This window comes from Rattus norvegicus, chromosome 19 (assembly GCF_036323735.1).
Source record: "Rattus norvegicus strain BN/NHsdMcwi chromosome 19, GRCr8, whole genome shotgun sequence".
In the NCBI taxonomy this organism is placed as follows: Eukaryota; Metazoa; Chordata; class Mammalia; order Rodentia; family Muridae; genus Rattus; species Rattus norvegicus.
The window spans coordinates 33,737,612-33,761,752 of record NC_086037.1 but is presented as its reverse complement, the minus strand read 5'-3'; the positions used below and the strand labels follow the sequence as shown (position 1 = coordinate 33,761,752).

The 24,141-nt window shown below is 44.0% G+C and overlaps 1 long non-coding RNA gene across 5 annotated transcripts in view; it reads right to left on the bottom strand.

Moving 5' to 3' along the window:
• Window positions 1-1,959: 1,959 nt before the first annotated feature.
• The window catches only part of LOC120098514 (uncharacterized), a 29,103-nt gene continuing 6,921 nt past the window's right edge, over window positions 1,960-24,141 (bottom strand). For 3 of the 5 annotated variants that reach the window (XR_005496768.2, XR_010060426.1, XR_010060428.1), the window contains one exon: window positions 16,434-17,554. This is a non-coding gene — a long non-coding RNA (uncharacterized LOC120098514). Of the gene's footprint in view, window positions 11,797-16,433; window positions 17,555-24,141 lie in introns of those variants that run through there. The other 2 variants (XR_005496770.2, XR_005496769.2) reach the window with 2 other exon arrangements.

The window sequence follows — 24,141 nt, the reverse complement described above, 5'->3', positions numbered from 1 at the left end:
TCTTCCTCCTCCTCCTCCTTCTCCTCCTTCTCCTTTTCTTCCATATTAAAAAAAATCTGCTTCCTTCAATAACTTAAAAGAAATTAGTAAAGGTTCGAGATCATTTAAACTTTGTAATAGGACATTTCCAATTCTGAAGATTTAAAGACTCCCCCAATCCCTTTACTAGAATTAGTTACTATAAAGGTGGTTGTTCTTTCTACCTTTCTTTACCTTAGTGCCTCTAGGAAACGATGGAAAATCCTTGAAAGCCTTTATGACAGAAGTCTAGTTTAACAAGTGTTGGTCATCCATCAAAAACCAAGTATTCCTTATTCAAGATGATTTGGATAAGAAGTGCTTCAGACTTCAGGGTTTGGAATACTTGCATACATACAGTTAATGAAATATCTTTAAGTGTGACCAAGTCCCTAAAGTTTTGCCTGTCCTCACAGACATAGCTGGAAGGGTGCCTGAGTGTTGCTCACCACCTGTCCCGTGAGTTCAGGGGATAAAATCTTTCCCTTGTGATATCAAGTCCATGGTCACAAAGTTCCAAGACTGGAGGCATTTTCGATGGCAGCTTATTTTTTGCTGACTCCAGCCAAGGCAGTGTATAGAAGAAACAATCTATTGGGGCTTAGCATTTTAGGGGGGTTAGAGTCCTTTGCCATTGTGGTGGGGACCATAGCAGCTGGCAGGCAGATATGACACTGGAGCAGTATCGAAGATCTCACTTCTTGATTCACAAACACAATATCAAAAGAGCTAATTGGGAATGGTGTGACCTTTTGGACTCTCAAAGCCTGCCCCTCCCCCCACCCAGTGACACATCTCCTCTAAAAGATTATACCTCCTAATCCTCCCCAAACTGTTTCACTGACTCAAACAGATGGTCTATGGGACCATCAGTATTCAAAATATCACACATGGATACAACGTTAGAATGACTCCCTTGGAAAAGGGAATTAGAAGCAGCAGAATGCTTTCAGCTACTGCCATAAGAAAAAATATCCAACACTCTGATACATCAGGAGCCACGATTGGTTCATTCTGGAGGACCATTAAAGAGAGGAGGGGCTTTCAGAAGATGGATCCAGACTGAGAAGCCCAGGAATGCTGGAAGAGTAAATGGCTTAGGAAAGAGAAGTCTCCGCCATTCCCTTTTTGTCAGCCAAGGGAACAGGCTGCTTTTCAAAGCCATGTTTGGGAACAAACAAGGCCTGGTAGCTTCATCATAGAAGGAAAAAGGTGAAGGTAATGCACTCGTTTCTCTTGTCAGCAAGTTGCCTTACCTTGTAAATCTTAGTGAAGTTTTAAGGTGGGAAAACATATGATTTCAGAGCTTATGAATCTTGAAAGGACAGAAAAAGAAGCTCATGGAAGCCTGAGGTTGGCTGGATCCATAGAGGATGTTGTTAGACTCCTTTGCTCAAACTGGGATCCAAAATAAGACGGTGGTGGTATGCTCAGTAGAAGTATGCCAGGCTTCATGACAGTCATACTAAGTACAGGTATGTTCCTACAGATATGGGGGGGTGGAACATAATCCTACAGGTATGTGGGGGGTGGAGTAAGATCTTACAGGGATGGGGGTTCGTATAATCTTACAGGAATGAGGGGTTTGATGTGTTCTTAAAGGAATGGGGGTTTGGTGTGAACTTACAGGGTTGGGGAGCTGAGATATGAGCGACCCTACAGGGATGGGGGTCTGCTTTGGAGTGAACTTGCCTTCTTCCCTTTGGATCTCCACTGTATTACCCAGGAGAAACTCAATGATGGAGCAAAGACAAATGGAACATTTGAGATTGCCTGGCTTTAAAGACACAGAGCCAGCTCGACTAAAGGGCCAAACTTTAGGAAACCATTAGAGCAAATCTTTCAAGTATCTCACTTCTCAGTGTATCTGCTCAACTGCCCAACTACAGTCACAGGGCCCAGGACGAGAGCTTCTGTCTCCGACAGAGTCACATGTATAGTTTGGCTTCCTGGAACTTACCTGTCAGTTAAGGGTAATTGTGGTGTGTCTGGGCTATCTCTAGCATAGACCTTGATTGATGGAATTATTGCATTTAGGGTGCTGGTTTGTTTGCTGTGTGCGTTTAATGAGGTTCTGGAGGAAACAAAAAATAAAAATAAAAAATAAAATTGGGACTAGCCTAACCAGTGCTCACTCAAAATAACCCCGAGAAAATTCAATTAAAGTTTGAAATCCTCTCCCCCTAAGAGAATTGCTGTCAACTCCAGGACTCAGGCTGTGTAATAGCCCCACCCAACTGTTTTCAGTGAGCTAAGCTCACAATCCAGACATCATGAAGCTAACCCTGCGTCTCTGTAAAATCCTGTTGAGCTGTAGATCCTGAGCCTACATCGGTGACCTAGGGTTTTAGGACAGTTTGCAAACCAGACACTGTATCTTAACTGGGGATTTGGGGACTAGACTTCATTCTGTACTCAGAGACTAAGAACCCAAACTTGAAAAGAAAGGATGGTCTGATAGAGCCATCTAAGGTATATTTTGGGCTCAGCTCTCTGATGGCAGTTTCCGTTACTGAAGGCCAAATATTAAGGTAAGCATTGTTCCTTGCGGAAACACTTCAAGAAAGACTTCAGCGTTGTCCCTCTGTAATGATGAAGTTGCTGAGAAGATGTGGGTGAGGTGAGGTGTAGGCTCTAAACTGAGTGACCAGTGGACACCCGTCTGAACTGCTTGAGTTGTTAAGACTGAGAAAATGCTTATTCTAAAGTACGCCCACCAGGGAGTTTCATTCAAATTCTAGGAGGTGTGGCAAGAGATAAGAAATTTAGATTAATACACACACACACACACACACACACACACACAGAGAGAGAGAGAGAGAGAGAGAGAGAGAGAGAGAGAGCAACAGCAGCAGCAGCAGCAGCAACAACAACAAGAACAACAACAAACAACAAGAACAACAAACTAGGCAGGCTCCCCTAACCCAAATTAACTCTCAAGGTGAATTTGATTTCTTGAGAGAAAGAAAAATGGCTAACACTTGATGTAGATGTGCAGACAGATCCTGGGACGGTCCATTCATCACGACCTCCACCACAGGAGTCATTTGAATGTGAACGCATCTATAATTGATGGTAATGACTCCCTGTGGTTTGGGAATCAGCTGCTCTGGAAAATGAATTTTCTATATGATTCATATTGGTCTACATAAATATCAGCTGTACTGAAACGCACTTTTTATTACTATTATCTTTTGGAAAAAATCCTGTCCTGTGTATTATTTATTCAAAAAAATATGATTGGTTGTCATCATTATTAGTATCATCTTTTATCTTAGCCATGTTATCGCCCATGCATACTAGGAGGCAGTTGGGTGCTCTAGACCACTGGAGAACCATATAGCACTGTGGTTTTTACTTCTCCTTTGCTTTCCTGATGAATTTCTCTTCCTTATCCTCCCCACTTTACTTCAGCCCTTTCTTCTTCCTTCTCCTTTTTCTCCATCTCAGTTTCCTTTTCTCTTTTCTTCTTTTTCCTTCTTTTCTTTCTCTTTCTCTCTCTCTCCTTCCCTCCCTCCCTCCTTCTCTCCCTCTCCCTCTCTCCCTCTCCCCTCTCCCCCTCTCTCCCTCTCCTCTCTCCCTCCCTCTACACACTCACTCACTCTTTCTTTCTCTTTCTTTCTTTCTTTCTTTCTTTCTTTCTTTCTTTCTTTCTTTCTTTCTTTCTTTTTCTTTCTTCCTAAGCACACATTGAGATAAACAACTTCTCCTGCCAATAAGTAGTTAAGTGGCAGACAGTGGACAAGGGACACATTAAGTCCCTGTCTTTGAGTGACTCCCTGCCTTGAGCTTACAGTTGTCATTGGTTCTGGATCCTTGCATGTCTCTAGCTCACACCTTCGTACGCTGATTTTTCTTTTTTTCACTTTAATCATGCACTCTTTTCTCTAACTAAAGTAAGACATGTAGTCCGTAATGAAGGCTTGAGGGAGCTATGAGGCATTGGTTAGGCTTCATGATTTACGATACCTTTCAGCACCTGCCACAATTTAATCATAGAACCGGTACCATGTAGTGAAAATGACACAGGCATTTAATCTGGTATTTACTGCCAGTGTGACCTCAGCCAAGTCAGTCTACTTTTTCAGGTCTCAGCAGTGTTATCTGTAAACTGGACCTGTGGTGGTGATTGAATAACTGCCCTGCCCACTGCCTGGCTATCTTTGCTTATCTTCTGTAGCTATAATAAAATACTGGAGGATGGATACCTTATAAAGAAATGAGGTTTATTTGGCTCATTATACTTGGGACTAGTGAGTCTAAACAGCCCAGTGAGTGTCTAATGAATGACAAGTGCATAAGACAGTCTTAACTTACAGTGGTGCGCTCCTGGGAACTGATCCTACCACACAGTCTGCTCACTGCTGGGAGTTGGGCATGGACCTAAGGCAACACCTAACCTCTTCCCACTAGACACTGTCTCTTGAAGGCTCCTTGAAATATTGAGGGTGTTCTGATGAGCAAACCCACGCCCACCAACCTAGCAATGTGTGAACAACTTGTATTATTTTAGAGGTAGAGGAATTGTTTTCTCCACTTCTAAAATCAAAAGGTTTTCCTTTCATTTTCTTGTTTGCTGATGAAGTAGGGGGAGGCTACCTTCAGAGGATTTTAAAAAACATAGACTGAAAAAACAGGTCCGAATCTTGGCCATTTGTTCTATTTAATTTTTTTCCTCACAAGAATGATGCATTCTATCTTGTAAAGTCCATTTCCCAGACTTTGCCTGAGTAAATGTTAAATATATGCATGAAGAAATATATAAACCATTCTCACTCTCAACAGCTTTTTAAATGTACCCTTTAAAAAAAATAAGAAATCATCAAGTAGATAGAAAGATTCAAGCACAGTAACCTGTTACTAGCATATACTCAGGGATTCGCTCTAAGTTCTATTATGGCTGGGTTCAAGCTACCAACAGTTCAGTAAGTGACTGTTAACATTTCTAAATATCCTTCAAAGTTATCATGAGCCTGCTATTGTGACCTATGAGCCCTTTGTTCTCTATGGAGTCGGTATGAGGAGAAATGCTCACTAACAAGATGGTTTCTTCCTGATGGCTAACTTTCTAGTCTAGTGCCACATGGGGTAAAATGGTTTTGTTTTATGTGGGCATACATTTGATACACATTGATACCTTCCTGTATATGTCATACTATAGGTACTAGGATGTTTCTCAACACTCTCTCTTACTCTCTCTCTCTCTCTCTCTCTCTCTCTCTCTCTCTCTCTCTCCTCTCTCTCTCTCTCTCTCTCTCTCTCTCTCTCTCTCTCTCTCTCTCTCTCTCTCTCTCCTCTCTCTCTCTCTCTCTCTCTCTCTCTCTCTCTCTCTCTCTCTCTCCTCTTTTCAGATCTCCATCTGTTCTGTCAATCATACATGGTCTAAATTATTTTGGCCTTAACACTGACTAGGCTCTTTTAGATGGTAGTTTCCACATTAGCAATGCAGCTCCTGGGTGGTGGACTGTGGCCCATGTGGTATGTTTTCAGAAAAGATGTGGCCTTCATTGCAATGCTTTATTTGGGGCAAACTGAGACTATGAGAAAGCTTTGATGTTCTAAGACAAGTGTTCAGGATTTAATGGACCCAGGCAACATCAATTTGGCAGAACTGATCCTGAAAGACTTTTTGGATGTATAGATGAATATATCAGTTGTCTACTGCTCCTTCAACTACAGTCAGAACCTGACAAAAGAGAGAACAAAGTTTTATTAATTCCAAAGAAGGCATGGATTACTGTATCAGTCATCTGTCTGTTGTTGGGATAAAAATCCCAGGACAAAGGATACTTAAGGAAGTGTCTATCTTGGTTCCTGATTTCAGGGTCACAAGAGTCCACCATGGCAGAGAGGGATAATGACAGAGCAGTCATGGCTGCAAGGGCAGAAAGGTGAGATTCTATATCTTGAAATGCAAGAACAAAGCAGAGAGAATGAAGTTGAAGCAGAGGGGGCTTTAGACTCTTAAATAAACCACAGTGACATACTTCCTTCATTATCGTTTCATTTTCTAAACCTCTTCAAATGGTGCCACAAACTGGGAAGCAAAGTTGAAATGTCTCAGCTTTCGGAGTACACTCTCATTCAGTCCATTCTACTTGCTTATAGACTCGGCTATTTTGTTGGGCTCATTCATACGGCTTTATTTAGCCAAAGACCAGCTGTAATGATTGGACCTCTCTATGTATCTGTCATCTTCAATAAAGTTACCTGGCTGGGTCACATGGTGGCAGCATTATTTCAAGGAGGGCACGTGTGAGGTTGCTCATCAAGTTTCTGTATGCAACGTACTAATGTATCATTGTCTAAGGCGTGTCATGTGGCCATGCCCAACATTCATGCGATGGGGGATGACATAGGGTCATAGTACTGGTAGCCATGGTTGTTGAGGAAAGGAGATGTCTTAGTTACTTTTCTATTTGTATGACAAACTACCTTGACCAAAGTTACATTAAAAAAATCATTTAATTTTGAGGTTCATGGTTGCAGACGGTTAGAGTTCACACCAATTATGACAGGAAGCACGGCAGCCAGCAGAGCAGTAGCTGAGAGCTTATATATGGTTCACAAATGAGGGGCAGAGAGAAAGAGACTGGAAATGGTTTGGAGATTGGAAACCTCTGGTGACACATCTCCCAAAAGGCCACACCTCTTAATCCTTCCCAAACAGTTCCATCAATATGGACAGAGCATTCAGATATATGGGCCTATGGCATCCATTCTCATTCAACACCCCCGCCCAGGAAATATTAGCATATTGCTCTACAACAGTATTTCTTTCTCCTTTCCTAATCCAGTCTGGTCATTTCCATGGTTGCCTCCATGGAAATGGAATCGTAAACAGTCCCTATCTGGAACATACAGAGAGCTGATTATAAATGTTATTTGTTTAGGCAGATCAACCTTCTTCTATGCTTGGCATACATGATTTTATGTACATGTGTTATTTATACACCCGTCCAAAAGCACTAGAGGCTGTAGGCAATGAGAAGCAGATTCACAATTAAGCATGAAAAATACTCAAAGCCTTGAAGGCTAACTTTGTTGTTTTAATTGAATGTTGAATTTAACATTGAGCTTCCTAGGAATCAAGGCAAAAAGGGGGAAACATGATAATGCACGTGCTCTTCGTTGCTTGTTAAGAGGATGCACACCGTGTTTTAGGAATGATCATCCTTGTCTTGGCTCTGCAGAGAGAGAGAGAGAGAGAGAGAGAGAGAGAGAGAGAGAGAGAGAGAGAGAGAGAGAGAGAGAGAACACCTAGGAGACTATGTAGTCTTTGAAGCCTACTGATTGAAACATTCCACATACATATTGGGATGGGATGTGGCGAGACCCAGTGGGGATGTTCAGATACAAGACCACCTATGTGATAAGGATATGCTTCTTTCTAGTACATACACAGGATCCAGAGAACCCAGGGTTCTGAGTATAATATAGAACCACAGGGACACAAGCAGTGACATTGAGGTCCCTTCTTCTGTTCTTCAGGCACTCCATAAAGCTCTGGTGCTTAATGCTCATTTGTTCCAGAATGTTCTCATAATGCATCACCTTCCTAACTTTAGTCAGAGCTTACTCAAATATTCTATATCATAATCTTTCCTTGATCTCATTCTGAATCCAATTCAGTGTCTCTCATCCTGTCATATCCATGTCTTCTCTTACCATAGCTCTCTGTTCAATCTTGCTGCCAGCATGCTCCATAGTCACAGTCCAACTGGATCCTGTAACAAATAGAGCCTTGGCCAATGCCCCATAGCATCTTCTTTCTTTTTAAAAAATTACTTTATGTGTATGGTGTGTTTTATGTGTATGTAGTATGTATATATGTTTGCTATGTGTATTTGCTGCTTGGGGGGGGGGTGTCTGAAGAGGATATCTAGTTCCATGGAACTGGAATTACAGACACTTTTAAACAGCTATGTGTGTGCTGGAATTGAACCCAGGTCCTCTGCAAGAGAAACAAGTGCTCTCTTAACCACTGAGCCAACTCTCCAGCCCAGCTAAATAGTAAATCAATCCCTGCAGATTGGAGGGTTGACTTCTACGTGGTCACTGAGGTGGTTAAACTTCCTTATCAAGCTGAGTAGGTTATACAATCACCCAGGAAACACACCTCCACACTCATCTGTGAAAGTTTGCCCAGAGAAGCTTAACTGAGGACCCAGAGTCCTCCCTGAATAAAGAAAATACATCTCAAGGGCTGGAAGACTGAACAAAGAAGAGGAAGAAAAAGCAAACAGGACCAACATTCCTTGCTCTCTGCTTCCTGAGTGCAACACTGTGTCAGCTGCCCCATTGTAGTGGCTTGAATAGGTCCCATAAACTCCTGTGCTTGGCCCACAGGGAGTGACACAATTAGTAGGTGTATCCTTGTTGAAATAGGTGTGTCCTTGTTGGAGGAGTTGTGTCACTGTGTTGGTGGGCTTGGAGGTCCTATTTTCATGTTCTGCTCAGTGCCGAAGAGACAGTCTTTTTCTCCTGGCTTCCTTTGGATCAAGATTCAGAACTCTCAGCTCCTTCTCCAACACCACGTCTGCCTGCAGGCTGCCATGCTTCCTGCTACGATGATAATGGACTAAATCTCTGAAACCATAAGCCAGCCCCAATTAAATATTTGCCTTTATAAGAGTTGCCTTGGTCATGGTGTCTCTTCATAGCAACAGAAACCCTAACTAAGACACCCATGCTCCCACCCCTAAGCTTTCCTTACTTTGATGTGCTGTATCCCCTCAAACTGTGAGCCAAAGTAAACCTTTCCTTCTTATCAGGTATTTGGTCACAGCAACGAGGAAAGAAAGTAGTACAGTCACGAGTATGACAGTGTTAGGTGCCTGAAATGCAGAGAGAGGAAAAATGAGTTCAGATTTCTTTTCTAGGAAGCAGACCCTGTCCATGTAGACGAGCTCTCCTCAAGGATGGGCATTCATAGCAACATAGCAACTCTATGAGGAGCTGTGTTTGACTGACACCGTCATCTCATTCTTTGCTCTATCATCTACTAGCTGTGTGGCTTCTGGAAACCCCCAGTCTTTTGTTTTCGTAAAGGGGAAATGAGAACAATGATTGTGACCCAATCATAAAGATCGGGAAAACGCAGGGAGGAAGCGTTCACTTTGGGATTTTTCCCCTCCCTTGTCACATTTGAAAGAGGCGAGAGTCAGCAAAGGGGAGATAATAGCTTTTTTTTTCCTCTGGAGGTAGTTTATTGGAGGACCACAAGCCTATTTATTTCCTTAACTAGAAGTTGTGAGACATGAAGACTAATGCATGCGACTGAGGGCTGGGGGAGCTAAGAGCTTCCCCCTGTTCTCCCAAAGTCTCTTCTCAGACTGAAAAGAGAGAAAGAAGAAAAGTCCCCTGTAAATTTTATGACTGCAGTGTCAAAAGTCTTCCATCCAAAACGTAGTAAATATTCTAATGAAGTCTGGAAAGAAAGCCATTTGTAATGGCTCGGGGCAGAGTATTAAGATAGCCTGTTTCTAGTTAGTCAGTCATTAGAGAGATCTAACATGCATGCGGAATGGTTTCCTGTTGTAAGTGCTTTAAAACCCAGTTTTAGGAAACCCCACTTCCTGCCGGCTCGTTTGGGGACAACAATGTGCCAACTGGTTAGACTTCTCAGATGGCCAAAGGGTTGCCTCTTTGGCTACAATTTCATTCGGCTGCTCCTACCAGGGAGAGCTGGGTTTTCCACCTCACCGCTCCCGATGAGAAGACAAGACAGCTCCACCGCGGAGTATGTCTTGGCCTGGCCACCCCGGGGGCTGTCCTATGTGTAAGCATGTTGCGATGGAACGCGATACACATAGGTATTAGAAACAGCAGGAGAGCCTTCCATCCCAGAGCCTTGCCCACACTGCTCTGGGCTTTGCTGCAGCTGCTGCTGCTGTTGTGGGTGACTGCCCTGGCCATGGGAGGGACAGGGCAACTGATGGGAGAGGAAGTGTTTTCAGCTACCTGACACGCTGTGCATTAAAACGGGATTTTCTAAAATGAGGAAGTCTCAGAGACTTCAATCGGAACGTAGATGAAAGTATTTGCTAATCAGATCCGTTTGTTTCTTTTGGTTGCGAGACGGGGGTCAATACTGTACTCAGAAGTGGGAAACTGATGGATCCAGGAAGACCACACATTTTCTCACCTCCAAACACCACCCTCAACAGCCGTTTGCAGCAAAGAGGGCAATTCATACAAGCTTTGATTTCTGATCAGGACCTAGACAGACCCACTTAGAGAGGTCAGACCCTTCTCTCAGAAGGCACAGTCAGGTATCATTCTATCTATCTATCTATCTATCTATCTATCTATCTATCTATCTATCTATCTATCATCCATCTTCTATCTATCTATCTATCTATCTATCTATCTATCTATCTATCTATCTATCTATCTATCTAAGATATTTGATTCTTACCAAGAAGTTCAATTCCCTTTTCCCCAGGGATCTTTCTACTAACCAGGTATTTTTAGGCTGCCTCTCTGGATTTTTTTGCTGTTTTTCTTTAAATACAGGTGTCATTTTTATGACTGACACAGCTAAGGATTGGAGGAAACAGCCAGGCAAGGTGGGATGGAAGGGTGTGGTTTTCTCAGCCACTGTCTTAGACCCCCGCCAGAGACCATCTTGGGGTCCTCCCCACATCTGACTTTTCCCAGGACTTGGCTTTATCTGGCACCCCTCTTTCCATGGTAGTTGAATGCGAGTCATCAGGCACTTGTCATTTTAACAGGGGAAGCAACCTTTTTAAACGTCGTCTTCATGAAAAGCAAGCAATGGTTAACGCTGGCTTTTCGGGAAGCAGCCAGGCAGTTGTCACGAAAGGTTTGGTTTGCCTAGTGCACTGCAGATCATAATCAATAGTTGGCAGCTCTTTTGCAGGCGGGCCCCAGGGTACAATGACCTACAGAGGGCACCCCAACTCTGAGAGCCTGGCCTGGGAATAAGGGGCCTCCACCCTAGGCTCATTGGTGGGAACTTGAAAGTCCCCTTGTCTCTTTCCCTCTGGAACTTAATTTCTCCATTGTAGAAGCGACGTGTCACTCCCGCCTTGCGTTTTCCTGCTCTGTGGCTGTCACCAAGCAGAAGGCATCTGAATGTTCAGGTGGCACGGTAAGCAGTGAGCGAGTGTCAAGTTTCAGGTTATCAGATGAGAGCCTGTTATTTTCATGACGTGCTCTGAGCAACCCAGGATTTCATGTCACTGGCGTGGCACAGATATAATTTAGGAAAAGATGAGATTCCTCCAAAGTACAATAACAGTCCTCATTATTTGTTTTTTTTCATCTTATTTAAATAAAAATTGTTCATTTAAAGCTGTATTTGATTGAACAACTGTCCCTTTTAAATTTTTCCTTGACAAAAGCTATGAATTATTAATTTCTGTCATTGTATTCACAGAACAAATGTAATTGTAAGTAAATGTCTGAAGTTTATAAAAAATTAGGGAAAGAAGATTTCTTTATAAGAATTAATGAAACATTTCCACAAACCTCTTTGAAATCATGACTCTGAAGCCTTGAACAGTTCTTGGGAACTTCTGTCTGCATCAAAGAGGTCCCAAACCCCACTCTTCCGTTGGCACGACGGATGAAAGCATTTGATTGGGTCACAGCAGCTGGGAGATGAACGGGCAAGGATTCAAACCTCAGCTCTGCCCTGGCTCAGGTCCCATCTGAGATGCTCTCAGCTCATCTTGAGCCACCTTCTACTTCTGAGAGGCCAGAGGGTGCCTGTGCCATTGTTCGCAGCGTTGTCACAACCACGAATATTTTCTATTAACAACACAATAAAGGAGTCACGCTTTGATTTCTGAAGAAAGAGACAGTGATGCCCAGAGATTCGACCCCGAGTCAGATTGGCATTTGCCTTCAGAGATTAGCGCTGCAATGAAGTCAAACCCTACCCCTCACCGCATCGCCTGCATCAGGTTTTACGAACACCTACTGAGATCCCCAAATTGTCTTTCTGGTGATACTCCGTGCCAGCTCCCTCCAGATCACGGTTCCTGCCCCATCCGACTCTACCTGCCCCTATAATTTCAGTGTCGTGTTGAAAACCTCAAACCCAAAACTGGGAGGCCTAGGCTCTGATGCCAATGTCCTCACTTAGTGTCGTGAACCAGGTCACAGGTAAATCCTTCTTCCCCTGAAAGTCCTGTGTAAAAGTAAAGCTCACCTCTCCATAGGGCCAGTGTGTGAAGGGTGAGTGAAATGGAGCCTGTTATCAGTGAATAGGATATAGTTTCTTTTTACTTCAATTCCTTTCTCCCTGGGGGAAATCTTCGCAGGTAGGTAGACCACGTGACTGAGTTTGTTAATGGCGCATGAGTCTCCCAGTCAGATCCCTGCTTTCTTTGTCTCCCTTACGTCTCAGGCTGATGTAGAGCATGCGCTCTGTTTCCTTTCCATGTGGCTGCTACAACACGCTTGAGGAAAACGGTCACTTGAGGGAAAAGGTTTCTTTGGCCTTCCAATTTGAGAGTGGAGACAGGTATAGGGGAGTGGCTCCTCTTGTGTGGATTTGTGTCAGGAAGCAGAGAGAAGATGGAAATAAAAACCCGGGGTAGGTACAGTCTTCAAAGACTGGCATCTTGTTCCCAACTTCCGCTATTCCGGGCTCACTTTACACGGCCTCCAATCACTCCAAAAATGTTGCGCTACTCACAGGGAAAAGCATTCAAAACGGGCGTTTGTGAGGCATATGTTGGACTGAAACCTCAATGGAGTTTCCAAGTCTCTGAAGATGGCCAAAGCCACTATTTGGACAAACACCCGGCATTTGTACCACTAGGCAAAGGGTCAGTCTCTGAGCATCCAATGAGAATACAAGGAAGAACAGCAAATATCCAATGAGAATGCAAGTAAGAAGAGCAAACAACCATTTTTGTGTTCGGTCGGTGAGATGTAATCTGTCTATTGCGTGATCTAGTGAGGTGTGTTAGACAAAGCTAAGCGCCACTGTTTTTTCTGAGACTACTAGAAAATCATTGTGTGTGTGGTGGTGGGGTGTCGGGGTGCTAAGTGGTTCCTGACTTAAAAGATGTGAGGAAAAGTTTGCATTCAGAGAATTCTGTCTTTGTGGGTAAGTGAGGTAACTTGATGGATGAAACAGATTTCTCGACTGGAAGCTACCAGAATGTTCTGAATTCAGTCAAACTTCATTTCAGTGTATTACCCACAAGAGATGCTGGAGGAGAGAAAGAGGGAGGGAGGGAGGGAGGGAGGGAGGGAGGGAGGGAGGGAGGGAGGGAGAGAGAGAGAGAGAGAGAGAGAGAGAGAGAGAAACAAGCACATATTTTGAGACCACCCTTTCTGTTTCTCCTTCCTTCTCTCTTCTCTCATGCTCCTGCCTTCCAGATCTGAAGGCCTTTGAACATAAAGAAGAGATTAAGGGGAAAGGCGCGTTCCTGTGATTTACTCCAATGTGCACACTTCAATGTATGCATAAGAGGGGCTCCAAATCATCCAGACCAACACACCATCCTCAGCAAAGGGACCCTCTTAACTCCATCACCGAAATCTCCATTAATCTCCCTGATATATAGATGTCAGGTTTTTCTGGCAGTTGAAACGTGAAACACGACATCAGCTGGGGATTACGTTTCAAGCCATAAAGGCCGTGTTTACTTGCTGGTTCTGTTTAAGAATTTCCCCCTATCATTTTACTCAAATGGCCTCCCATTTTATGAGAAATAAAGTTAGAACTAATAAAGGCAGGCCCCTTCTGAGCTTGGCATGGCATCGAGGCTGTGGCCATCTTCGCTGTAACAGAATACCGAAATTATTCAGTGACAACTGTGAGTGGCTCCTGTTCCCTGTTGACAAAAACAGCAGCGCGGGCTAACATGGAAACAGAATGTAAACAGGGGAGAAGGAATCCGAGGATTAATGAAAGACACATTAAGGATTACAGGAAGAAGTCAAACTGCAAAATGCAGGACAACCCAGGCTGGAGGCCCCTGGACTGTTGCTGGGCACTTAGACACCTGAGGAACCTGAAAGAGAACCATGGCTGTGCAGGTCACGTTGGCTCCACATCTCTTTGCTGCCCAACAGGCAGGATTGGGCTACAGAGGAGTCTCAGTTCCTAAACAATACATCTGATGTAAGAAAGCAGACCTTGTGCTTAAGAGTTCTGAGGAATTAGGAAAAGCCATGACAGGAAGTGAGTCCTTAAGATGAGAAATGCTAGTACCTGCTGCCTATGCTCAGCAAATTCCTTCCTAAGTTTTTCTCTCTAAAAACAAACCCCAAACATGGGATTCCTAAAGGTCCCCTGAATAAGAATTTTCTAAGAACTCTAGTCCCCCGCCATGTTTCATTCACAGCAGCCGCTCAGAAGGCTTTTCTGGATTCTGTGGAAGTCAGGTAACATGTGTGTCTACGTATATGTGAGGCAGCTACCAGAACTGTTCTACTGTAGCAGTTTGGGGATGCCCCTCCCACAATATGCTAGCTGTGCAGCATCAGAACAAGGTGACTGAGGGAAGACGTACTTGACTAGGTCCTTCAGAGGATGTCACTAGTTAGGTGGGAGAGGCAGGCTGGAGTTCTTGTTGGCTGGCTCATATGGCAGAAGCTCTTCACATCATGGTAGACCAGGAAGCAGAGGGTGGCTGGAACCGAGGAACAGGCTGCATCTTTCAAGGTCCCAATCCTAGTGACCCACTTCCTCCAGGTAGCATCCTTCCCACAGCATTCCACCATGGCTCTGCCCTCCTAGGAACAGGTCTTTGAACAAGGCTTATGATGTATAACCCAAACTCAAACCATAGCAGCTCCTTAATATCTTCCCATTTCTGGGTTTTTTTTTTTTTTCTTTCTTTTTTTCAGAGCTGGGGACCGAACCCAGGGCCTTGCGCTTGTCTGGTTTTTGAGAAAGTTGGTCTTTTTTTTTTCTTCTTTTTTTCAGCGCTGGGGACCAAACCCAGGGCCTTGCGCTTGCTAGGCAAGCGCTCTACCACTGAGCTAAATCCCCACCCCTTGTCTGGTTTTTTTTAAAGCAAAGATGACCAGTGTTTTACTTCGGTAGCACAGATTGTTGATTTCTCTTTACCATTTGCCCTTTATATGAAGGATCTGTTTGGTTGAAGTGATCCTAGAAGGCAGTAGTTCTCAACCGGTGGGTCATAACTCTTTTGGGAGTTGAAAGAGTCTTTCACAGGGGTCACCTAAGACCACCAGCAACACAGATTTTTACATTATGATCCATAACTGCAGCAAAATTACAGTTGTGGAGAAGCAACAAAAATAATTTCATGATTGGAGGTCACCACACCATAAGGAATTATATTAAAGGGCAGGTTGAGAACTTCTAGTCTAAGTGGAGTAACAAAAAGCGAGGCAAGGGCCATGAAACACAAGGATGTCCAGCCTGCACCCCAATGCATCAGGGAACGTGGCCAAGTAGAACACGAGACTCAGAAACAGCTGCAGATAGCGCATGGGAACACTGCCTGATTGACTTCCTTCTTTGAGAAAAACCCAGTGACACTGTGGGACACTGCACCGCGCTTGTCTGAAGGAGCTCTGAGCTGAGGCATTAAACTGCACCCTAGTTCTTTGACTGATGTGCTTCCTCTGATGAGCTTCCAGGGGGGTTATGTTGATATCGGATCCTAGGGACATCACGAAGGAGTAGGGAATGAAGGTATGGGGTATGCTCTCATTCCAAGGGTGAAGAGTTCTGTAAATGCTGCAGATACAGAGACCCCATCGACACTGAATCCTAGCTTTTAGACGCTAAATGAATGAGATGTTTAAATGAAGATTTCGCTGGGATTTTGAAAGTGTCAACCGGACTGACTCGTGTGTACAGAAATACTTTTTGAGTCGTTTGGAACCAAATGCCTAGTGAGTGGTAGGTTATCGGGCAATCCCTTAGAACCAAAAGCACTGTGAAGAAACTCTCTGAGGCGTGAGTAAGGGTGATAGGAACTCCAGAGTTGACCGATCAAGCATGCTACTCATGAATATGAATGCTTCTAAAAATTAAAGGAAAGCAGAAGACAAAGGCTCCATGCCATGTAAACAGTGCTGCGACGGGCAATGTCACTGTGGCTATAATTCAGGGGCAATCAATGAGACGCCATCGGGAGGCATTCCTAACATGGAGTCAATATGCACAAACTTTTAATATAAGCCTAATTATGACTGTCTCTTTGCTTCATGAAACTGGAAATATTGAAAATGCTGACATTGGGGAGGTGCCCTTGGACCAAACCTTCTGAAGTCAATAATCTATTATGATTTTCATTTTGCAGAAATAGTGCTATTATTTCAAAAGATCTGGAAAATCAATCTGGCCTTCAGTATATCTGTGTAATAATGACATCCTAATTAAAAATCCCAATCCGAAGAGTACAAAGGATGAGGTTTAATCTCTAATCAATGAACACCAACTCCAGAAGTTATAGATGCAATCACCTTTTTTTTTAATGAACTTTTTTTTTTGCTTTCCTCAGATTTGGTCTGCTTTTCTCTCTAGGTTTTTGGAAGCCCTGTCTGTGTGGAAACACATCCCAGGAAGCAGAGACAATTGGGTGTAGCAAGAATGTAAATTAGAGCAAGACGCATCAAAGAAAACATATCTTCAGACTCGTGTGGGTTTCTTTTTAATTGGAATTTATAATTGCCCCTAATTATAGGACATATTTTACATGTTCCCTTTGAGAGGCTGAGAAGGGGCGGGGCCCTGTCCACTCCAGTCACAGGAGCTGTAACCTTGACATTTTAATTAGATATTATTTTGAAATATGTAAAAGAGATTTAATACTCAGCAAAACATATCACTGATCGTGCAGTTTACCCAAGGAAATAAAATGATACACAATTTGAAAAATAACAGCTCCTCAGGGAAACTCTGGAAACACTGGAGGGGAAAAACAAGAAGACACCTCGCCTCTGAGAACACCATTTTTCTGATGTCTTTTCCAGGCAAAGCCCCTTCTTTGGAGTAGCCCAGTGTCAGTGAACTGACATGAGACAAAGGAGGTGGGGTTAAATGATTTATGGATCCTGTACACCCATCCTGCAGATAAAAAGAGAGGTCAGAAGAAGGTCAAGAATCTTTTCTTTGAAAGGAATTTCTGGTGCCCTATTACCTGGCTGCTGGAGTATGATTTAAACAACCCCTTACTTAGGTTCTCCTGTCACCAGAGTCCCTGCCCTCTCTTGCTTCTGGGGAAGGGCAGTATGAGACAGAGCATAGCACAAATGAACAGATAGATAGCTCTTCTGAGGCTAGCCTTCTGAGATCAGCCTGGACCCTGATGAGCAATGCACTGTCGTGTCCAGCATTGGAGAGATGTAGGAAAGACACAGGACAAAGAACCCCAGCATTCTTCATGAGCCTTACATTCTTTCAGAGTTCTTTGAGAGTTTCCTCAACATCTTCTAAGTCTCCCGGGACTTGATAGAGGAAGATGGGTGATGAGGGGAAGTGTTGATTACTATGAGTTTCTAGAGCAGCAGTTCTCAACTTGTAGGTCGCAACTCCTTTGGTGGAAATGACCCCTTCACAGGAGATCACCTAAGGGCATTGGAAAACACAGATATTTACATTATGATTCACAACAGTAGCAATATTACAGTTCTGAAGGAGCAACAAAAGTAATTTTTATGGTTGAGGGTTATGGCAACACAAGGAACTGTATTAAAGAGGTGCAGCACTAGGAAGGTTGAAAGCCATGCTCTAGATAGACTCTGCCCCAATGTTCCTGGCCATACCCGGGAGTGTCAGCATGAATGAAATGTGTATTTAAAGAATGGCTTAGCAGGGCATTCTGTGGTTTGAGGTCCCATCATCACTGAAGAGCTTACTGCCAAGATCAGTATATAATGCAGAAGCGATAGGAGTCGAGTTCTCCACAAAAGCCATTCACACCAGGCCTGGCAGGTATCACACACCTCAGCCAAGACCACCAGAGACAGGATGGCCTCTGCGTTGTTAACTTTCTGTTGCTGTAACCAAAATGCCTGACAGAAACAACTGAAAGCCAAAAGGTTTATTTGGCTCCTGGCTTTAGACAGGGTTTAGCCCTATGTGTGTTCTTGTGGGAATACCTCAGTCTGTCATTGCTGGTATTCAAATGCTAGTGGATTATGAAGGAAAGATGATAATCATGAGTGGGTATAGCCTTCAAAGTTTACTCCTACTAATGCACTCCTGACAGCTAGGCACCACTCCTAAAAGAATCACATAGCCTTCTAGACTATCATCACCTGCCTTGGTGTGACTGTTACAAACATTAGGCTTTGAGCATATATTCCAATGTCAGGTCCAAAGTTATGGCTGTCTGTCTACCTGTGAGGTGCTCCATGGGCACTTATGCCAATGGCATTTTCTGAAGGACATCCAAGAGCAGTGTCAAATCATAGGGTCTGGTCAAGATTAGGAAACTCAATGATTATGGGTTAGTGAATGCTGGGTAACAGAATCATATAGGAACGTGAGGGCTCTGAGTCTGTAGAACTTGGCCACATGTCTTATCAGAGGAGACCTGGCCAAATTGTTTCCTCACAGGAGACTCAAACCCATTCTCTTTTCTGATCCCACTCTCTTGGCTGCATCAGGAAAGCAGACTAGTCACATTGGTATAAAGTCCAAAATCTGAAACTTGTAGTATCTGGAGCACTGGGGGAAAGGGCAGAGGAAAGGCCACCTTTCAGTGAATGCCCTTATTCTGTACCCTGACGCAGCACTTAATGCTCCTCCACAGGGAGATATTACTGAGTCGGAGGGCAAGAGACATGGAAGGGTCTCATCTATGGGCATCGTCTTCCCTCCTGCCATGCCGGTTCCCCACATGCCCGTTTCCCCCACAGAAACTGTTTGGAGAAGAGAGAGTGCAGCGCCAAGTTCCTGGTGCTGTCCATCTTTGGGTGCCAGCATCATGCCACCCTTTTTTCTCATCTGCCTTGCAACACAAGGGGATTGTTCTCTGGGGAGGAGGGAAGCCATGAAGCAATTATTGGAAGAAGATGTAGACAGATTTGCTTATCCTCTTCCCTATTCCTGCTGTCTTCATGGGCTGTCCACCCCACATTCTCCACAAGGGAAGCTCTCGCCTCACTGGGAAAAAAGGTGTTGGAAAACCATTCGGGGGGTGCAGGGCGGGGGGCACATCCCCTAAAAACACACTGGTTTCCAGGCTTCCACTGTATTTTCTGCACGCACCTCAGCAGAATTTCCTGTGGATTTCAGATCATCCCTTATTTCCAATTACACTCTTGTTCACATTATCGATTTGGAGAATACAAATGTTGAATGACAAGAAAGGCAGAAGAAGGAGGGAGAGTGGGGGGAGAAGAATTCCATTTTGCCTGAAGGAGAAGATGCTGAAATGCCACCCCGCGCAGCATCTCCGAAGCGTTCATCAATGTGGCAGAGGCTGGCTCAATTATCTTTGTGTCAGATGATTATCTGAGAGCTTAATTTAATCTCCATTATCCTCCCCCGTCATATTTCAATTAAATCTGCTATCAGAGTGTTAACACATCTTTGAACCTGCTATTTCTTCAGTTAATTTTCCACTAAGAGGTGCTGGAGAGTAACAGATGTCATAATTATGCAATTATTAAGTGTATCTGACACTCGTTCTCTCAGGATTTTGTGGTCGGGGTAGGAGCGTTGGAAAATTAATCTGACGGCAATATGCTTCCGTTGTGATCCGTAACACCACTGCAGGCTGGGGGCTGTCCTCCTGCTGTTCCTGAGGCTGCCACCAGGACAGACGCAGGGTTAACGGGAGTGTTCGTCGGGTCCCTTTCACTTTTGTACATCTGGTGAGCTAGATGAGTTCATTAGGCCAGACGTTCAGAGGTGGCGTTGATTTTTCTAACCTCCTACAAGTCCTCAGGAAGTCCAGCAACCTCTTTACGGTGGGAACTGGGGATGGTGATGTGACGGACAGTTAGCCTTGACTTTCCAACCATACACTGGGAGTTGGCTATGAGCCTTGAACATGCCACATCTTCTCTCTGTACTTCGGTTCCACAGTGAATGAGCAGGTGGTTCTGTAAACCTCTGCTGCTCCCAAGCACTTCATAAAAATCCTTAAAAAGCTATATATCTTCTCTCTTTAGCATATGCATACCAGGGAGATAGAAAGTAGATAAATTTAATCTTAAATATCTGTCAAAGGCTCACACGTAACAATCCATGGCACATCCTTTCCCTTCTGTTCTTGCTTTCTGATGTCCATGATCGGAGCACCTGGGCTCTGTCACATTACCACATGCTCGCACAATGCTCTGCTTTGCCATAGCTCAACAGACTAATCAACCATGGAGTTTCTATGACAGTGAAGCAAAGTTAACTTGCAGAAGTATTCTTTCTCTTTCTCCATCTCCTCCTTCTCCTTCCTTCCCTTCCTCCCTCTCCTTCTCTGCCACACACACACTCTTCTAGCTGTTTACATTCGCAAAATTGTTCGGTTTGAAGTCTCTGTACATAGCATATGGTCATTAAGACCAAATGGTCATCAGGACTTCAAATCATGATTCTGACATTTGCTAATTAGTAACCTTTGGTAGGTAGATTACCCTTCTTATCCTCCATTTCTTTTCCAAGGGCACAGTGATGACATTATAAGACTAATTTCAAAAGATTGGGAGGATTAAATAAAATATTATATTTGCTACTGACTCTTTGTATACTTGGTTCATGTGTAGGAAAGGTGCTAGAAATTATACAGGAAGTTGAGGTTAGGAATAGATATGTAGACTGGATATGACACTGTGTCTTTGAGAATTTCTCTCTGGTCTGTCATAATGTTTTGAAAACTCCCCAAAACACTACTGTGTCCATGAAGACTATCAAGCCATGGCATGAGATCAAGGACCAAGCTCTGAAGAGACTTGACAAAGCACAATTCCTCTTAGTGATATCATGTAGTCCACAATGCTTCCTCCTTCCAGTCCAGAGCCACCTGGTCTCCTCACCCCTGTGATTCAGTCACAAGGCTGGCAAACCGTTCTCAGATTGCTGGGCCCTCATCAAATCCTTTCCACAGCACTGCCCACATGGATGACAGTTAGGAAACTCTTGCCTACAGCACAGGTGACATGTTTGCAAGTGTGGCTCAGAGCTCTTCATTCAATGGGAATCTTAGATTATAGATTACACCCTTGCTCCAACATGAACCATGTTAACCAGGTCCTAGTTAACATGATATGAGAAGAACCACTCATTGTGTGTATGGTCCTCTGTTCCCAAGGACTTTTGAGATGGTTCTGGGCTCCCATAGAATACCTGTGGAAAGGATCATTGCAGGGGCCATAGGTTTGCTCAACTACTTCTTTTAGAGCTCTGTCCTGAGAAGGAATGTGAGCATTGCTATCCATCCCAAATGTCACTGCAGGTCCCTAGCAATCACTACTGGAAAGGCCAATTTAGTTGCATCTCCTCTTTCTGCGTCCAAAACACAGTGACCTGAACTCCTTGGTGGTTTTAGTTTCAAGTCTGTAGGATGACCAGCCTAGAAATCCAGAGAACCTGCTAATCTAGTAATCTAGCCTTCATGCAACACTCAAGGGTTGAGATACAGACTCGTCACTCCGCAGTAGAAACGAAAGACACATTCTTCACAGAGCATTTGAGAAGCATCTGCAAGAGGCTCCCAGCCCAAGAAGGAAGTCCCAGAAGTGCCTAGGTCAAGAATTTGTAACGGGCTGGGTGGGGGCCTCTGAAGTCGGAGCATACCGCCGATTATCACTCTGGCTTCCCTCTGTCTACATGTTGAGTCAGGGAGATGGGGACTATATCTTCATCATCCACACCTCAGTGAGCTTTAGAGCAACTTACAGGGGTATGGCTTTAGAGACAGCAAACACTTGCAAGGAATGCACCATCTTTTTTTCCCCCCAAGGGTTTCCATGCCCAGCACACTGCTGTCAAAATGGTCTCTCTAACCCTGCCTCACAACTCTCTTTCTCAGCTGCTTTCCTCTCTCCCTGGCTTTTCTTTTTCTCTCTCTACTTTAACTTCTTATATTCTGCAAAGCAATTGAGCAAAAGACTGCTCTGTGGAAGGTTTCATCTACAAGAAATTACTATTTTTATGTTCCCTCCCTTAGGGTATGTTCAAATACAATCCATACTTTTGTGGGCATTTTTTCCCTATAATATTTGTAGCCAGAATGTGGAACCAGCTTCAAGAAAATTAAACAGAACAAGGAAAGCCATGTGCCCCACAATTAAAGGAAACACTCAGAGTGGCAGTAGGCGCCCAACAGGACAGCAGGCTTTGCCAAGCAGTCAGTGCGCAGCCAGAAAACACGCCAAGCCTCCCTGATTTGCAAAGGTTTTTTTCCATATTTAGGTAAATTAATGTAATTATTTAATGCCTCCTACAATGGTAATAGGATTGTGCTTGGGCCCTTTCGACATATGGTGCTGGCAAAAGAATCCTCTTTGAGGGAGGGAGAATGAAAGGCCAGATCACAGTTGCTGGTTTTGATGTTGGAGGTCTGCTTGGCCCTTGGCCGGCTTGGGGTGTGAAAGAACTGGGCCAATGGATTATGGTCCCTTTCACAAGCCAGTGGGCACAGCAGGCACATATGCCACCCACTGCCAGGATCCATGCTTGGTCCCCAGCAGTCCTGCAGGCTCATTAGGGAAGTCTGACTTTTGGATTTGGGACCCACCCGTGTACAGCATCTTCACTAGGACTTAAATGAAAAGAGGTGACTGAGTTCTTTTTCTTTCTCTCCCTCACTTTCAAGGATATCGGCCGTTTCAGTCTGTTTCCTATTGCTGCAACAGAATACTTGAGACAAGGTAATTAGTAAAGAACAAAGGGTTATTTAACTCGCGGTTCTGGTCTAGGATCTTGTATACCATTTGCAACATCTGTTCATCTCCTGGTGAGTGTCTGCTAGTGCTTCAGCCCATGTGGAAAAGATGAGGCCAAGCAAGCACGTGCTGAAGAGAACACGGAAGGGGTCTTGCTTAATCCACTCTTAAGCTAACTCAATCCTGAAAGAACAGAAACTTACTGGAAGGGTCTTAGTTCATTCATGAGAGTTCTGCTCTCTTGACCCAAACCCTACTAGGCCTCCTCACATCCCACCATTACTCCCTTGAGGAGTTAAGATCCCAGACCATGAACTTCTGAGGAACAGTTTCCAACACAGCAGTCCCATTTCTCTAGCTGACTCACAAAGGCTGCCACAAAGGCTGTCTGGGTCACCCAGGTCCTAGTCTGTCTTTTATGCATAGCTTTCCCACTTCAAAGCATATATAGCATATGGCCCACATAGACCGGAAATTTTTCCTTTAGGACAGAGTACCTGGGTGTATGTACCTAAAGGGTTCTCCATCACAGGAACACAGCAATCCTCCATTAAAAAAAATAGCCCAATATGTTATATTGCCCATTTTGAACCAGGCTCTTAATTGAACTAAGGTGACACAAACACAAGAAATAAAGAGGAGCCAAGGGAGGTACATGGAGCGGTGAGTGAATTCTCTCAAGGCCATCGTAAGTTTGAGGGACAGAAGTCTTTCCATGCCAAAGTTGAACTGATTAATATAGTGGGTAGGACTTGTTCAAACCGGCTGGAAGAAAGAAAGACTCATCTCAGGTTGTTTATATAATGAAGAACAGAATGGAAACAAGTGTCTTGGACGTTCCAAAGAGTGGAGTGGCGTGCTTTTTGAGGAGGATGCGAGCCTGGAGAAGCTGCGTTGGGGTAGGTGGGAGAATGAAGGCACGAATCTTAGAGCAGAAGAAAATAGCGTAGATGTAAGTCTCAGGGGGAAAGCATGTTTCCCCAAAAAGAACAGTAATTATTACTACATGCATTGGGATCTTTCAGACCACAATCCTTTATGACAACCAATTTATACCATAATGTACTGTGCTCCATTCAGGAGAATGCCTATTCCTCTGGAAGAGGAAGCCAAAGAACTGACTTAATGAATGTGTGGAAGGGGTTGAGAGTTAGCAAGATGATTTAGAGCCAGAGAAAATGAATCGTGTTCATGGGTCCACATTGAGTGAGAAGTTGAGTTTCTCCCACTACAAGGCCAATGCCAAGGTGTTGAAGAGACACTTGCAGATCCTTGGGAACCCAAAGTCTTTCTAGTGTTGGATTTAAAACACCTCTCCATTTC